Source organism: Vicugna pacos, chromosome 15 (genome assembly GCF_048564905.1).
Source record: "Vicugna pacos chromosome 15, VicPac4, whole genome shotgun sequence".
Classification (NCBI taxonomy): Eukaryota; Metazoa; Chordata; class Mammalia; order Artiodactyla; family Camelidae; genus Vicugna; species Vicugna pacos.
In genome coordinates, this window is record NC_133001.1 from 10,915,607 (window position 1) to 10,932,264 (window position 16,658).

The window sequence follows — 16,658 nt, forward strand, 5'->3', positions numbered from 1 at the left end:
GATTCAACTGGACTCTGCTTGGAGTCTTGAAAAGCCAAAAACAGGATATTGGATGGCTAAGCTCTTATCTGGAGGCTCTGGGGAAGAACCCACTTCCGAGCTCATTCATATCCTAGTGGTTGTAGGACTGAAGTCTCTGTTTCCTGAGGCCACTGGCTGTCAACTGAAAGTCCCTCTCTTCTCCTAAAGACCATTCACATTCCTTCTTATGTGTCTGCCAGTTCTTAGTGCATTCTGAATTCATTTGGTTTCTTCTCTGGGTTTTATTTTATTTTTTTAGAAGTTGCTGTGGTTTTGCATCCTAGTCACCTGACAGGTCCCCCGCCTTCATTCCATCCTCAGCTCTCCCCACTGACCCTGACTTTCAGGAAGTCTTTTAAGCCATAATTTATTCAAAGAAGCAATTTTGACAGGTTGACTTGATGAGTGTCAGGGTTTTTGTTTGTTTGTTTTGTTTTTTTGCATAAAGAGAGATTGGGAAAAAGCACACTCCCTGAGCTTCATTTCAATGTGTCTAGGGAAAGCATTGCTTCACCACCTTTTTTCCTTTAGTTTAAAACATTTGAATGTTGGAAAGAGTAGGCTTTTTCTAGACGAATGTTGCATATGAAACAGAAGCAGGATTGCATTGTTTTATGAACATTCATGTCTTGAGCACTAGCATTCCCTCGATGCCTCCTGCCCTTTTATCTCTCATTCTTATTCTGTGAACAGTTGTACACCGGAACTAGTATGCCACAAATTCCACTAGAGGTGGTTTAACAACAAGTGAATAAATTTAGTCTCCTTTAAAGCAATCATTGTAGATGAGGACTTTAAAAATGCTTTTAGTAGTCTGCTTTCAGAAGAAAAATCTAATTGGTGTATGCTTTTGTGCTAAAGAAATAATTGGTTTATTTTTTTAACATCTTTAATATTTAGATTTTTAACTTCCTCAGCACTTAAATTATGGACTCTCACTTTTTGTTTGGGTATTTTAAATACATCGATTTAGTTCCTGCTAGTATTTGATAATTCCCAGACACATGTGGCTTCTCCAAATGCTCCAGAGACTATTATAAAGGCTAAATGACTTACGTTCTTGGAAATATATTTATTTGATGCTTTCTGTATTGCTGATCTACCACGTAACGTGTCTTGTGAACTCAGCGGTCTTTTGGTGGCTAGGAAAAGTTAACATGTTTCATTAAAAACTACCTTGCTGTTAGAAGTGGATCAAAGTATGAAGAATGTGGTTTCAAAATGGATTGTTCCAATTAACATTTTGAAATAATAACCATACCAAAAAGACAGATCTTTAAAAAGTTTACTTGAACTGGAATTTTAAGAGATGGCAGCATTGTCGTGTGGCCTTGTGTGTCTTTACCTGGAGGATTCGCAGCCTCTGAGCAAATACCTCTTAGGTAATGGAGCTTAAGTCAACCCGCAGCTTCATGTCAGTGCCTGTGTTGGTATTAAGCAGACACATTCCCTGTGCGTGGCCCAGTTTTACAGTGCGCTGTTGTGTTCCAGGCAGGTAACCCTGGGGAGCCTGGCTTGAGGGCGCCTAAAGGAAGCCGGGGGCTTCCTGGAGAGGAAGGACCTCGAGGACCGCCTGGACCACGAGGCGTGCAGGGAGACCAGGGTGCCACCAGCCTGCCTGGTATCCAGGGCCCTCCAGTGAGTGATGGGCAGTCCCTGGGGTTCCCTTTGGAAACTCCATCCCACAGTACCGGGTGGGGGCAGAGGGGCAGTTGGGCAGGATGAAACCTCAGCTCCTCAGCAGCTGGGCCATTTCCCTTGTAAATCCAGACGATCTGGCTCCTTGCCAAGTCTGACACTTGCTCATCTAACAGTGTCCCCTTTATGGTTCTGTATACAACGGTCTGTTTTCTTTTCCGTCCCAGGGTAGAGCACCCACAGATCAGCACATTAAGCAGGTTTGCATGAGAGTCATGCAAGATAAATACGTCAGAATGGCTTGACATTTTGTATGCTTTAAAGGTGGGAGTTTTTTTTTTATTGAAATGTAGTTGATTTACAATGTTTTTGTTAGTTTCTGGTATACAGCATAGTGATTCAGTTACACATATCTTCTGTTTCAGATTCCTTTTCATTGTAGGTTATTATAAGATATTGAATGTAGTTCACTGTGCTATGCAGTAGGACCTCGTTCTTTATCTGTTCTGGATATAGTAGTGTGTATTTGCTAATCCCAGACTCCCAATTTATCCCTCCCAACCCCTTCCCCTTTGGTAACCATAAGACTCACAGACATAAAGGTGGGAGATTTTGAATAACATTAATTTCAATTCTGTTTTATCCAACTTGTTGCCATTTGCAATAGCTTATAGCCTCAAAGAAAAATATTACCTTTTGGGGTTAGCCTGGATTTTTTTTTTTTTTTTTGCCAGTGGGGTTGATTTACAAGAAAGTACACCTCATACACACACACACACACACACACACATTTTTGAACACACACCCCTTTGGAACACAAATTCTCAGAACCTTTCTCCTGTTAACATCCTACCACCTGCTGTGTACCTGGCACTGACCTAGACTCTCTCTGTGGATTATGTGAGAAGTAACTGGCAGACTCTGTGCCTCTAGGAAGCATAAGGACATTGCTTCTACTCAGGTACCATGGATGTAGAAAATCAATAACTAGAATTTTACTAAAGTAGTGATATATTTTTGCATGTTAGCCTTTTTTTCCAAATTCATCTGTAACTATGGCAATGCTATTAATTATCGTGTTCTTTCGTACATTCATAAGGTAGTAAGTTTATCTAGTAGGTTCATCAAGTTTTCCAGAATGGAATCATCACCTCTGTATTTGAAAACCACTGCTGTCGACATTTTATCTTGAAACGATATTTCAATTTTAAATATTTCACACTGAGAATATTATGACTTTATGCTAACTCTTACCTAAAGAAGGCCAGCGTAGGACACTCGTATTTGAACAACTTTAAAATCTTGGTTAAAAAATGGGTTTCCAATTTATATTCTCCTTCACACTCTAAAAGCTTTTTAAAAACACTGCACTAGAATATTTCCCTGAGAGCATTTTAATGGGACCGTTTTCCTGTTCTCCATGGTTACTGTGGATGGTTCTTAGTCTCTTTAATGATTCCTGGAAAAGCCTACGCAGTTATTAATTTTTCAGACAGACTGACCATTCTTAGGGAGCGAGCACTAATGTCTGGTGTCTGTTCCAAGCATGAAAAAACTTCTGAGAAGGATTATTAATAGGAAGTCATGAATTCTCTGGATATTTCATGTGACTTAAGTATCTTCAAGCTAAAAATGTAAGCCTGGGTCTCAAAGGGTGTCTTGGTACTAATTCTGGATGATGTCCTTGGCTTTCAGAAAGCTCCTGGACATCCACTCCCTACCCATGTTGAGAAACTCACTTTCCTCCTGGCTTTCAGATAACCAGCAGGTTCAGGTGAGACCCTCACCCCTGAGGAGCACCGCTTAGCCCAGAGCCCTGCAGTTTAAGGACTTTAATTCCCTCCCCCGTGTCTCAAAGCAGCAGGGCCAGGTTTATCCAGGGAGGGCTGAATAGAAAAGCATCCCCAGTGAAGCTTCCTGGCAGAAAGCTTGTGAAAAAAATGACCCCGCTTTACTTATTTCTCACCGCCGGTTTTGAAGCTGTGGTGACACGCTGAGAAAAAAACACACTTGAAATACCTCTCTTTTCATTTGAATCACTTGCATGTGTCTGACTATTCTGGGCTCTTTTGTTTATTATCTTCTAGGGCATTTTGCTGAGATGGCTGCTAGCCTCAAGCATCCCAACTCGGGAGCCTCTGGCCTCCCTGGGCCACCTGGACCCCCCGGTCCCCTAGGACCCCCGGAGAGAATGGTTTTCCTGGCCATAAGGGACATCGTGGCCTCCCAGGCATGAAGGGTCCCCTAGGGGCTCTCGGTTTGAGGGGACCTGAAGGTAAGGCATTTTGCCCCCGTGGAACCAGGGACGTACACTGCCCTTTTTCAGATGAATTCACGTGTCCTAGCAAGCGCCAGCTGTCTGCGCGGTAAGATGGATTGCTCGCTTTTCACAGTGGTGATGGTCAGGACTGGAAAACTGTTGTTTGATATTTTCTTGACCTTGGTGTATGACAACAGTAGACCAAACACCAGAATTAAGGTCCCTTGCCTTTTGGTGCCAGTGTTTTTCAGTTACAGTCTGCCTTAACCATAGTTCAAAATAAACCTCATGGGATCTGGTAAAGGATCATTCAGGTTTTTATTTTTATCGAGACCCCTAGAATCATCATAGAGTTGTTCTGAGATGGCAACCAGCCCTTGAAGATTTGTGCGTGTTAACTTAAACCAACAGTTTGTTAGGACGTCAGAAAGGTCACATCAGGAGTTAACGCGGCCTCCCCCACCCCCCACTTTCTTGCCTCCCTCTTCTTTTAAAGAGTGACACTGGCTGTCAGATTTGAGGGACTTTTTTTGTTCAGCTCTGAAATTCAGTCTAACTTTATTCCTTATTTAAGGTATGAGAGACTGTGAGAGAGTTTGTTTCTTCTCCATTTATTGAAAGCAAGCTAAGCCCCTGAGACCAGTTATTTTGCAGGGGAATAGGCTTATGAATGGGTTAGGTATTCCGCAGAACTTGGAGGAGGGCTGGCTGCCCCCGGTGGTGTTTGCTAGTTGAGCTGAGTAAGTCTGTCAGCTTGGGGTGGGAGTGTGCTGGGTAATTTACAGAGAGAACTGAGAGCAAGGAGTTTATGTATCACGAGGAGGGACTGACAGCTCTCCAGGGAACTTCAGAAAGACATGGCACCAAAATCAAGAGAGGATGTGTGTTTTTTAAACAGGGGTGCCCCAATTAGGGATAAACATTATGGTGTGAGTGGTCAGAAGTCAAGCCAGCTGCATTTTGGGATCTGTCTGTGAATTGCTGACACGTTCGGCTCACTGCACCCTCAGCTGGAACAGCGTTATTCATTATTTCCTATTTGGCATGCGCAGAGCAGTGTGTTAATGGGGCCCTGGGTCAACCTGGCAGATTTCCAAGTTTTCAGAGGCTGAACACAATCAAACATGGAGAGAGCTCAGAGTGCATCTTAAAGAGAACCGGGTGTTTGAAAGAATCCCATGGCCACTCACCTTGGTCCTGCTTTTACCTTCAGTTCAGGAATTCTGACCAGAGGTGCTCTCCCCAGGGTCGGGCCCTGCTTCCTGTGTCAACTCTTCGAGGAAACTCCACCGCTGCGGGCAGACTGCTGGCTTAGTTGTCTGTGTTGTGGCAGAGCCCATGCTTTCCTGAGTTCCCTGCTGAGCCGTGGTTCCCAAAGAGTGGCCCCCGCTGCGTCCGCATCATCAGAGACCTGTTAGGAAAGCAGTTCTCCTGCTGGCCCAGACTCACTGAATCAGAAACCCTGCAGTGAGGGCAGCAGTGTCCGTGGGGGGCGTCACCCATCTTCCCACTGAGAAGGAGCATCTTGTAGGGCTGCCAGCCCTCTCTTCTCTGGCTAAAGTGAAGTCTCCATATTTGGGACAGAGCTTAACTTTGACTTAGTAAAGACCGCTTCTGAAGTCCCACCTTATTCCCTAAGAAAGGAAAGTGTCTGTCTACCTGCTTCCCTGGGAGGGTCTGCAGAGGGCTGCCTCTCCAGCCTGGGCTACATCCATGTCTGGGTCCCCTTCCCAGAGGTTTTGATTTACATTGGGCTTTCACAGTATTCCCCAGGGGATTTCAGTGTGCAACCAGGGCTGAGAAGCACTGGAAATAAAGGGGACCTGTTCTGGAAACTTCCTGGGTTGCTTGGAACTGGAGCATGGAGTTGTGTCTGGGTTGGGCTGGGTTGGCCCTAGCAGGTGAACCTTATTTTGAAAGGAAGAAAAATCTGTTTCTATATTTGGAACCTGGAAAGGATCTCTAGCAGTAAGTTCATTCATTAGGCATAGTTTGATCATATAAGGGACTGTTTCTTCCTGCAGTATTTGTGACATAGCCTAGAATCTGGATGTGATAGAGTTTTTTTTTTTCCCTAAAGAACTTTCTCTCCCCACCCTCCTCCATACCTTTCTTGGCATTGGGTTTCTTTAAAACAGTATCTTCTCTCAGTTTTACTTCTTAAAATGTGGGGCGTGGACAGAAAGGAATAATCAGATGGACTCTTATCAGTCAATACTGTCACAATTTGGAAATGTAAGATTCTTGATAAGTGGACTGAATCTTTCTTGTCCATCACATACACTAAAAGTCCTATTTAGTTGAAAACACGTAGTGTTCTACTACCCAAAGGTTACAGATCAAATTTTTCTTGAGAATAAACACTCCACCATTTGAAACTTAACTGTTCTTCTGATCAGAGATGTGTTTCATTGTCTCTTGTTGCCTTTTTTCCCCCCACTTAATAAAGAAGGAATGGTGTAGGTGCTGGTTTCCATGGAGATGCTTTGAGAGCCTTTTTCCAGAGACATTGCTACATAGATAAGTTTTACTAATAGTTCAGGCTATGTCTTAATCAAATCACTGTTTTCTTTCTAAAAACTTACTCTGAAAAACACAGCAGAACATTTTTAATAGGAACTCGTAGAAACAGGCCTCAGATCATACTCAAAGCTTAAGTCGTGTTGATGTGTATTTTGGCTTTCATCACCATGCTTTACACGCTTTTACACAAACGCGTTGGAGCCACAGCCTTGTTGTGTGTCTGTTTCATGTGTGTTCATGTCATGTGACGCTGGAGCAGAAACACGAGAGACCCCCGACTGGCCCAGTGTTCACCTTGCTTAGGATCACGTCAGTCTTTCATGTCATAAGTACTTTTTAAATGTTCATGGTTTGGGGTAGCTTTCAGTCTCTGAGTGAGGCTGTGTGTATGTTTAGAATTTTTTTAGTGTGAGTCAAGTAGATATGTCGCTATGCCTTGTCTCAAGCCTCTGACAAATGTTATTCTCTGTTCTTCAACTTTTTATCTCTATCTGAATGGAAGAGTGTTTCATCCTTAAAGGTCAGAGCCTGGAGAGTGGGCTCTCCTGTCTACTTCAGGCTCTAGGCAACATGCTTTTACAAAAGGTGCAGAACCAGCATGGCTCAGCCCAGGACACAGAGCACAGGGCTAGAGCTAAGGGAACAGATCTCATAGGGAGTCAGGTTTGTTCTTCCCTATTGCACCATCCCTGTGAAAGCTGCAGTTTAACTTACTCTGCTCATCTCATCTCTTCAGAAAACAAGGCACAGTCTATGGCCAGCCTTGAGATTTGCAGTGATATGACATTTAAATTGCTAGGTTAACTAGAGAGCTTAAGCTGTTAGTTTTAAAAATGCTAGTTGTCTTAGCTTCCTAATGCAGTAAGGCCGTATTGGTGATGAGTGTAAAAAATAACTAGTTCGTGTGAGTTCGAGCTGAGCTGTAAATCCTTACACAATACTTATAAAACTTTGTTTTGAAAAGGTGGTTGACATGGTAAAAAATCTTCACACAAGGAAATTCACAGCTAAAAATTGAAGTATGGTTACTATTTAAAGATTCATTTCATAATTTGAGATTTTTGACTGACAAATGTGCATATGGTTGTACAGATACTCTATTTTTGTTGTGTATGTGGCTTAGTTTTTAAAATTATAACGAACCTGATAACATTGGATGAGGTTGAGCTGATATGAATATTTGGAAAAAATGATTATGTATAGAATTTGTTGCAAAATGCCATTGCATCTTCTAACAATGTAGTAAAATAACAATATAATACTATACTGGTGGGGAAACAGGTAATGCCTCCTACCAGGAGCAGTAGAAGTCATTTAGGACCAGTTAACTAAGGTTTTGAGGCACTTTGTTAATGAGGCCAAGGTTGTGGGTTTGGTCTCTGCAGGGGCCAGTTTAATACAACTTTGTTCTGTGGCTGCTGGATCCCCAAATTCAGTCAGCTGTCTTGCAAAGACACATGGTTGGTTGCAATCCAGATTTCCTTTATTCCCTGTAAATAATGAGGCAGAATTGAAATGTACTCCCTTGTGACAGCACCCTCTAAATTTCAAAAATTCATTAATTCATTTTTGGTAATACTAAATGTACATTGTTCATGAATTTTAAAGTGTATAAAAAGATATTCAGTGAAGCGTGTCTCTCCCAGCCCCATCTCCCATCTGCCTCGATTCCTTTATCCTTTCTATTAGGTAATCACTATTATTAGCTTCCTAAATATCCATATCTGTGATGATCAATGAATGTATATTTTTTCTTATATCATTTCAATAAATTGTATTGTCCTTTAGTAAGTGGTCTGGCCCTGGCTTTTTTCACTTAACAATGTCTTGGGGATCATGTCAAAGAGCTTCCTGGTTCTTCTTCACAGGTGCATAGCATTCTACTCTATAAAAAAGTACCACCATATATTTAACCCTTCAGTGGATACTTAGATTGTTTTTAATCTTCTGTTAAATTTTTTTCCAGGTTGGATTTGCATATTTCTGATTAAACTTATTCCTGGTTATTTAATAATTTAGTTGCTATTACAAATGGGATCTTTGTTTCACTACATCTTATTCCTGATTGTTTGTATATGTGAAAATTATTGATTTCCATATATTAATTTTGTACCTTGCTCCTTTACTGAATTCTCTTATTGTTTGTAGATTTTAAATTGGTTTTCTAGGGTGTAAGATCAACAGTCATATCACCTGATGTTGCAGAAAAATGTTACAGCTCAATTGTGACAGCAACCTGGATCCAGGCGAGAAACCAAGCAGCACTCGGAGATTGGAGAACTCAGGTTTATTACGCCAGCAGACCCAGAGGAGTTAACACTCCAAGCTCTGGACTCTGTCTGTAGGTTTGCACAGGCCTTTATAGGCTGCCAGTTTTACACTTTGCAACATCATATGTAAATAAAGTATAACAGAAGTTGACCAACCAGGAACAAGCTTTATGGAAATAGACCAATCAGGAGTGAGAGAAATAACCAATCAGGAGTGAGCTCCATGTGACTGAAGTACTACAAATGGACCAATCAGAATTTAGGGAAGTGGACCAATCAGAAGTGAGAGTAATAACCAATCAGGAGTGAAGGAAGTAATCAATCAGAAGTGAGCTCAGGGAACCAATAGAATTTTAGGGGTAAGTAAGCCATTTCAGAGGCAAAAAGTGAGATAGAGCCTCTGGGCCAGGGAACTGGATGGTGTTGGCAGGAGAGTAGTGGCCCTGCCTGGGGGTCCTGCTGGTCTTTTTATGGGGCTTCCTGCCTCACCGAGAACAAGGGTAACTTACACTAAATAATAAATAATAGTAAGAAAGTAGGCGTCTTTATAACATCCTGACTGGAGTGGAGCTGCTGCTTGTGTTTCGTGTGAAGCATCACGCCAGCCAGGGGTTGAGACAGATAAACTTTATCATGCTGAGGAATTAACTAGCTTCTTATTTTATTGAATGTTGTATCAGGAATGCATGTTTAATTGTCCGGTGTCTTTTCATCATCTAGGGATATAATCATTTGATTTTTCCCCTTAGACCTCTTAAAATAATTAACTTGATTTTCCCCTTGCTATGTACTTACTACAATCTAGTTTGTAGCAACATCATAACTTTTTGATTTCTGAATGTAGGCCTTGCTTTAAGTTGAAAAATATGGAACTTTATTTTTATAGATACATAGAAAAATAACATTTCTCTAATGAAATCCAGGTGACATGGGAGAAAGGGGTGATCGTGGCCTTCCAGGAAGATGTCCCAAAGATGTGCCCAGAGCTACAGGTCTCCCAAGTAAGTATGAGGTGGGGAAATTGGTAGCAAGTGGGTAGTCTGGCTAGAATAATATTTCAAAGAATTGCTCTTTGATTACTTGAGTTTATCACGTGATAATAATGGCTAGCATCAATTTTTGAAGACCAACTTCAACGAAGAGTTAGATAATCTGTAAATCATGTCTGAATTCTTTGAGTGAGAATACATGTCAGGGCTTGAAACAGCACTTTATTTTTTAGGGGTAATTAGGCTTGCTTATTTATTATTTATTTATTTACTTTTTATTTTATTTTATTTTATTTTAAAATGGAGGTACTGGGGATTGAACCTAGGACCTCATGCATGCTAAGCACATGCTCTACCACTGAGCTATACCCTCTGCCCACCTGACACGTAACTTTCTTGAATAAATACTGAAAAAAATAGTGTCAAAGTCCAGCCACAAGGCACTTGTTGCGAAATTGAGTGAATTTCTACCCCAGCTGCTCATTTCCTCTTTGTTTAAAAAGAGCGACAGGAAAATGAAACCAAGTTTCAATTGTTTGTGTTGCCCAGGGAGTTAACTGAAATTTATTTTAAATGCTTCTCCTTCAAACGTACAGACGATCCGGAAGTCCACATGCAAAAATAAACTTGGACATTTCTAACCCTGGCCACCAAAAGCCACACACAAGTACATACCCAGCTGGGTCAGCTGAGGTGACAAAGTAGCCTCTGTGTGAAGGGCCCAGATTCTCACCTTGGGCGTCTGTTCTCCTTCCACACTGGTTGCTCTGTGGCCGGAGTCTCGATGGCCGCTTGCTCGTCCACTGGGCGATGGCTTCCAGGTCCAACCACAGAAGAAGCCTGAGAGTGTGAATGGCACGCAGCCTCCCAGCAAACTCCCCGATCGCTGTGGGGCCGTGCCTCAGGAAGGTCCCCGAAGCCCCGGGGCGGCAAATCAGGGGAGGGGGCTTGTGCTGAAGGAGGAAGGAGGGTGGTCCACGCTCCCACAGTGGATTTGGAAAACTCGGTCAAAGAAAATCTAGAGAAAGAAAAGATGGTTCTCTAATTCTGCCGATGGCTTGCATATTCAATCAAGGTTATAATTGCCACCCCAAACATCGTTGCTTTCTGATTATCCATTTCATTGCACCTTGGGATTTTCTCATTTAAAAGATTTTTTTAAAAAATACAAATACATTTGGAGAGAGCTCAAACACTGCTTTTCTAAGACTGATTCATGGGCCTGTCAAGACGTTTTCACAAATCGATGATTGTGATTGGAAAGGGAGGCTTTTACTATTGGAAAAGGAAAGACAATGTGGTTGGAGTTAAATGAGGCCAAGAGAAGATTTTACTATAGAGTCTGGATTCATTGATGGACGTTTAGAAGAGAGAAGAGGAAAGAGACTGCTGAGTGCTCCTCTCCTTTATCAATAGTAGGAATAGGAGGTTTTAAAGCTGATGCAATAGCATCACTGCAATTTACTTAATTATCTGTGGGTTATAAATCCCACAAGAGCCTTACAATTTCTCCTCCCATTTTGTTAACAAATCACTTAACTGTTCTTGGACCAGCAACGTGCACGGTTTACAAGGTTTTACTTTATCAAAAACATATGATTGTTTCTGGTGACCCTTACTTTAAAAAAAACCTGTGGATGAGCCACGTTTTAAGTTTAAGAATGGGGAGATTAAAGAAGAGCCTCTCGCATGTGCGCAGTGCCCCTGGCCGCCACGAGGGGCGCTATTTCCCACCTGCACCCCCCACTCACCTGGGGTTTGTGCGGTGCTGGGAGGGGGCTCCGCTGATGAGCTTTTTTTTAGCACATCAGTCCATCCGTGTGTGGGTAGACGGTAAGGTAGGACAAGCTCATCACTGGCAGCTCTCCCTGGCCCTAATCTTGTCTCCTTGATGAAAAAAAATTTGTTATGGCCGCTCTTGGAGTTAATACTTAAATCTGATTTGTTAAAAAGTTCCATGGACTCCCCATCTCAGGACTCCGACACCTTCCCTTCTGGGTTTCCTTTCTGCCTTTTACCAGCCCGTGCCCCTCTCTTCCTGGTCCCACTCGGAAATCTGGTCTTCCTTTTGGGGGCTTTGGTTACATTTTCATTGAGAGGATATTTGGCGTCACTTAGTGAAAAATCGGAGTAGCAGGTTATTTTTTTTGAAGGCATTAAAGATTGAACCCCACTAAGCATGCACTCTATCACTGAGTGTACCCTCCCCTGCCCCAGATTACAGATTATTACTATTATTTTTTTAAATTACGGCTTGCTTTCCAAAGCATGCCACTTCCCCAGGGCTTTGACACACTGGCTCACTTCTCCGGAGGCCCCAGCTGGGGCTTCGGCTTTCTGTCAGCTCACATCCCCTTGTCTGCACGAAAAGATGCTCAGCTGTCAGTTTCCCAACCCATCAAGTCCCTGAGCAAGGGTTTTGGGGGCCATTTCTCCCCTAAAGCGAGTGCTCTTAAACGGGGCTGTTGGGAGCTTGGGCCCCACAGTCCAGACGCCTGGCTCACATCTTGACGGTCACTAACTGGCTTCCTGACACCAGACAAGTTCTTAACTGCTCAGTGCCTCAGCTTCCCCACTTACCAAAAAGATGATAGTCAAGAGTCCCATCTCCCAGAGAGCGTAATTCTGAGAATGAAAGGGAAGGAGGCAGCCCATCTGACATGCTTAGGGCGGTTGCTGGCCACCGCCCCTGCGCAGTCCGGGTTCATGCGTGGTGCTGCTAGTAACGTAGGAAACCCACTTCTGTGTGTGGAGGTGGGTGGTGGGCAGAGCTGGGCCCTGGTTCAGCCCTGGTGGCCTCTTCCTGGCTGTCGCTCAGCGGGAAGATGCTGCTACTCCCGACCCCTCAGACCTTCCCTCCGCGAAATCTCCAGCTCCGCCCCACAAATGCATAGTGCTAGGTCACAGCAGATCGTGTCACCAGCTCACTGTCCTCAGAGAGGCTGGGCCGTTCTTCATTTCCTTGTTAGAGCTTGAAATGGGATTAAATGTGCTTTCTGGTCTCTCCCAAACCTAACAGGGATGGGACTTCAGGACCTGAGGGAACCCTCAGCAGGGCCCTGTTCAGGACCTTGTCCAGAACCTTCTAGATACATATACAACTCATGTAGAGGAAAGAGCCTGCAGAACAGAGTATTCTGCGACCTTCTTTGTTGTCCCTGTTGTTAGATTTGGGACTCAGCCTGTTGAGTGAGAAGACGACCGTTTGGTCCTTCTTGGTGCTAATATAGCTGATGAATTTGAAAAAATGGCACTGACTCCTTTACTGTCTATCCAGCGATCAGAATTCCTTCATTCTTTCTGGACAGTTTTAGTTCTCTGCCTCTCCTCCTTACCCCTTAGTTGGTTCAGTGTTAAAGATTACGTGCCCTTTGGGATTGTGATGGTCCGTTGCCGAATACGGACCACAGGGCATTGTTATCACCATTGTGTGGACTGTCATTTTGGCCTTCGTGCTCTGCTGTGTTAACGTCAACAGAAACCATGAGTGAGCTTCTCGCGGCCAGAGGGAGGAGGGCAGACAGGTGAGAAGTGCGGACTCGAGCCCGGCTGCCCTTTTACTTACTTTCAGCTGCGCTGCCTCTCGGTGCGCTAGCATCTTCTCTGCACGGGGGAGAGGATAACCACACCTACTGTCCGGCCTCATTCGGGAGGACCTGTGGGTGTGTTCGTACCTGTAGAGCACTTAGAATGGTGCCTGGCTTGTAGCAGACGTTCTGCGAATTTAGCTCTTACCGCTATTGTCATTCCTCCGTTTATATTTGAAGAGAGACAGACGTAACACAGGTCCCAGGCCCCGACAAAGGTCTCGGGTGAGTGACAGAGGCAGATGTGTGTATGTCCAGGTTCACGTTGTGGATGAAAGGATGGGCAGGCTGGGCGGGTGTACGATGAGCTGGTCTTGCCATCTGAGGCATCATCTGACTGGCGTGTCCCATAGCTGCTCAGTGTCTTGATTCCTCTTCTGCCTCCCACAGAGCTGTGCAGAACTCACAGAGCGGGATCTGTGGGGCTTTAGACCCCGATCCCCGCCCCTGCCTTCCATCTCTCACCAGAACCTTCCGTGGCGTCACTTGTCCCATCAAGAGTTACTCTTTGCCTGCTGCCCCAAACTTGTCCACTGGGGACCAGTTCCTTGGCACCCTGGGAATTTTAGGAAAACATATTTAAGGATGGGTCTTGACTTCTCTTTGTGCATTTAAACACCGGGGAGAGGGGTCAGCTAAGTGACAGTCGTGTGTGGACCACCAGGAACGTGGCGCTCACCATACCAGGCCACGGGACCAGATTTCTTGTGCAAAATCTGCAGTTAGGTGAGCTGTGCTTGTGAATGTTGAGTGGGAAAAAAATCCCGCAATGCAAAGGGCACCTCTGAAACTTAAGTCTAGCAGTAGTCATTTATCCTATTTCCACAGCTGTCCAATTTCCACTGTTTTATTCAGTCCTGGGGATCTTAAGTGAGCAAACCACTAAATACACCAATTCCTTAAACATGTGTGCTTTGTCTAACACCACAAAAGTTAGCTCAGGACAAAGTGAGACATGTAAGAAATACTCTAATTAATGCTGGAAATGTATCCGTGTTTTTTTAAGCCTGTATGCACAGCCCCTGTGATTCCGCAGCGTCATTAGAGCCCTCGGAAGGGTCCTGGCACGTTGAGCCTTCATCAGTGTAACGCGACTGCCCTCTAGTGTTTGCACAGAGAATGACACCAATGTTCACTTTAAGAAAAACGAAATGTTTGGCAATAACACTTTATAGGTCCTTGAAATTTTGGGAAACTGTAAAATCATCAGGCAGCTAGTGTAGCTAACACACCCATGAGGCCAGCAAGGCAGAATGAGAACACTCTGGATCTGGGCTTTCTCTTCGCAAGAGTTTAAAAGCAGTTTTTAGATATTTGTTAATGGAGTTCTTGAGTAACTTGAATGGGACTTAGTGTCACCCCAAAATTAGGTTCCCACAGAATAGTCTCCGAGCACCTTGGAGCCCAGGTCAGGGCTCACCAGAAGCTGATAAGCTGTTATGGGAAGGCTAGTTTTTCCCTCTGGCCACTTTTACAGGACAAAACCTCAGACAAATAGCTTTAAGGATCATCATCTTCGTCCATCATCATCTTTAGTCATCCTCTATCATTTAAGAAGGCATTAAAAAAATTATTTTGGAGGGGAGGAGGTAATTAGGTTTCTTATTTATGTTTTGGGGGAGTTACCTGGGATTGAACCCAGGACCTTGTGCATGCTAAGCATGTGCTCTACCACTTGAGCTATGCCCTGCCCCCTACAAAAACATGTATTAAGGCCATTTGTACACGCTGCTGGACAGTGGGAGGTCCAGTGCCTCCTGCCAGTCTGCAGCCACGAGGGGTGTCCTGCTCATGTGTGCAACTTTTTGTGTGTTTCAGGTGACCCGGGTCCTGCCAGCTATGAGACGAATGGCCAGGATGGTGGGCGAGGCCCCTCAGGGGTGGCGGGCCTCCCTGGTGTGCCTGGCCCCCCAGGACTTCCCGGCCCTCCTGCTTTCTGCGAGCCAGCCTCCTGCACCGTGCAGGCTGGTCAGCGGGCATTTAGCAAAGGTCCTGACTAGTGAAAGGCTTAGCGCTGCACCGCTGTCGTAAACCACACTTGGAGAGGAAGCTTGGGAGAGAAGCACTGCCCGAAGCGAGGGCAAGGGGATGGTGCCTCACCTTCAGGTTTATTCCGGAAGACCCACCTGACAGTCAGAAATCCTCTTCCCTTTCCTGTGGACGGGAGCCAGCAGAGCCGTCAGTGACACAAACAGAACCCCTCCCTTGAAGCAAATTTACAGTCCTGTCCCCGGGACCGTAAGCCTTAGCGTGCTATACACGCTGCGGACCACTGCGCCAGGAAACAAGGACAACGGTTTGGACACCTCAGCTGCGGTAGTTACTTTCCTTCTTTATTTGGATGTTGTTTCAGCGCTGTAGGGGATTACCAGACTAGGTACCAGGAGACCCCACTAGGGATGATAGAATCGGTGCTCAAACTCCCCGTCAGTGTGCGCTCCCGGGAGTTGCAGGGAAGGCTGGACCACATGGAGTGACTTCCTTACAGCTGTGGTGGTTTTCACAGTCGGCGTGGATTTTTTCAAACTGTATTGCATCTCCCACCTGTTAGTATTTCGGGCTCTTCTATGTGAAAGCAAAGAAGGAATTTTAATATCCTACCAATCATAAGTTTTATTGATGAATCTATTTATTTTAAAGGTTTGAGGTAACACCTCTGGTTGTACCAGAAGCAATAAATACGATTTCTTAACCTTGCATGTTTTCTTAGTCGTAGTCAATGAAAAGAAGTCTGAGCTGATTTAGAGACATTAGAATTTTTTCAATTACTGGTATTTCTGTGGGCATGCTTGTAATATTAATACTTTTTTTCTACGGTGAAATTAAAAAGCCCTTACTGTTCCCGGGAGGGTGTTACCATGACGGAAGTTCTTTATATGTGGGTGTGTGTGTGTGTGGTGGGGGTTGGAGAGCGGGGGCTTGGGGTGATGAGGAGGCCTGCATGGACTTTTTTGAAATCTAACAAACATGGGACATGAAATCTAACATATGGAATATGAATCCATATCCCACAAAAATGCACAAATGCATATGCATAAATATGTTTGCATGTGATGTCTGAGATCTCACGGACCCCCTCAGCCTAGCCTTGCTTGGTTTCTAGGTGAGAAACCAGTCTTCATTTCAGTGCTGTGTTAGTGCCCTCCTATTTAGAACTTCACTGCTGCGAAATGATTTATGTTCTGCCATTTTTCTTATAAAGGCAGCTCAGCTAGAGCACCGCATTCTTACCAATAAGATGGGTATTGCCTGGTCACTCAAAGCACTTTATTACTGTTTACACAGTCACATCGGCTTGCTGTTTTAGCAACATCTACATGAACTGTCGATCAGACTTAATAGATGAATTTTGTGTCGCGGTGCCTGTGAC

General features: G+C 44.2%; 1 long non-coding RNA gene across 5 annotated transcripts in view; it reads left to right on the forward strand.

The window, feature by feature from the left end:
* The window catches only part of LOC140685657 (uncharacterized), a 29,387-nt gene extending 13,220 nt beyond the window's left edge, over window positions 1-16,167 (forward strand). For 3 of the 5 annotated variants that reach the window (XR_012058915.1, XR_012058912.1, XR_012058913.1), the window contains 4 exons: window positions 1,513-1,659; window positions 1,887-1,983; window positions 3,747-9,713; window positions 15,107-16,167. This is a non-coding gene — a long non-coding RNA (uncharacterized lncRNA). The remainder of the gene's footprint in view (window positions 1-1,512; window positions 1,660-1,886; window positions 1,984-3,746; window positions 9,714-15,106) is intronic. The other 2 variants (XR_012058914.1, XR_012058916.1) reach the window with 2 other exon arrangements.
* The last annotated feature ends 491 nt before the right edge of the window (window positions 16,168-16,658 follow it).